The following is a 720-nucleotide window of genomic DNA, read 5'->3' as shown; positions in this document are numbered from 1 at the left end:
TATTTTTTGCTCGAAAAATAATGATTACGTTTTAAGTTTAATTTTTTGCTCGGAAAAAATCGTTACGTTTTTGGTTTTATTTTCTGCTCGGAAAATAATGGTTACGTTTTAAGTTTTATTTTTTGCTCGGAAAATAATCGTTACGTTTTAGGTTTTATTTTCTGCTCGGAAAATAATGGTTACGTTTTAAGTTTTATTTTTTGCTCGGAAAATAATCGTTATTTCTTGGGTTTTATTTTTTGAACAGAAAATAAAACTTAATTTTTGCGTATGCGTATGCCCATGCGTGAATAGACAGGGGGCGGCTGCATTGAACCGTTAATGCAACTGTGGAGTGGGTAATGAAAATACAGATACCAGGACAGAAACAAAGAGAACCACATTTCTAAAGAAAAAGTGCAAAAAAGCGCATACGCATACGCAAAAATTAAGTTTTATTTTCTGAGCAAAAAATAAAACTCAAGAAATAACTATTATTTTCCGAGCAAAAAATAAAACTTAAAACGTAACGATTATTTTCCGAGCAAAAAATAAAACTTAAAACGTAACCATTATTTTCCGAGCAAAAAATAAAACTTAACACGTAACGATTATTTTCCGAGCAAAAAATAAAACTCATTTAATAACGATTAAAAAGTGATTTTTATAATAAAACTTATAACCGTTACGGTCTCTGACATAAATATTATTCTAAAACAAGGCGATTATTCCCAGCGTTAC

Source organism: Rhagoletis pomonella, unplaced genomic scaffold (genome assembly GCF_013731165.1).
Source record: "Rhagoletis pomonella isolate Grant_MI unplaced genomic scaffold, Rhpom_1.0 Rhpom_scaffold_03039, whole genome shotgun sequence".
Taxonomy (NCBI): domain Eukaryota; kingdom Metazoa; phylum Arthropoda; class Insecta; order Diptera; family Tephritidae; genus Rhagoletis; species Rhagoletis pomonella.
This window is presented reverse-complemented; position numbering follows the sequence as displayed.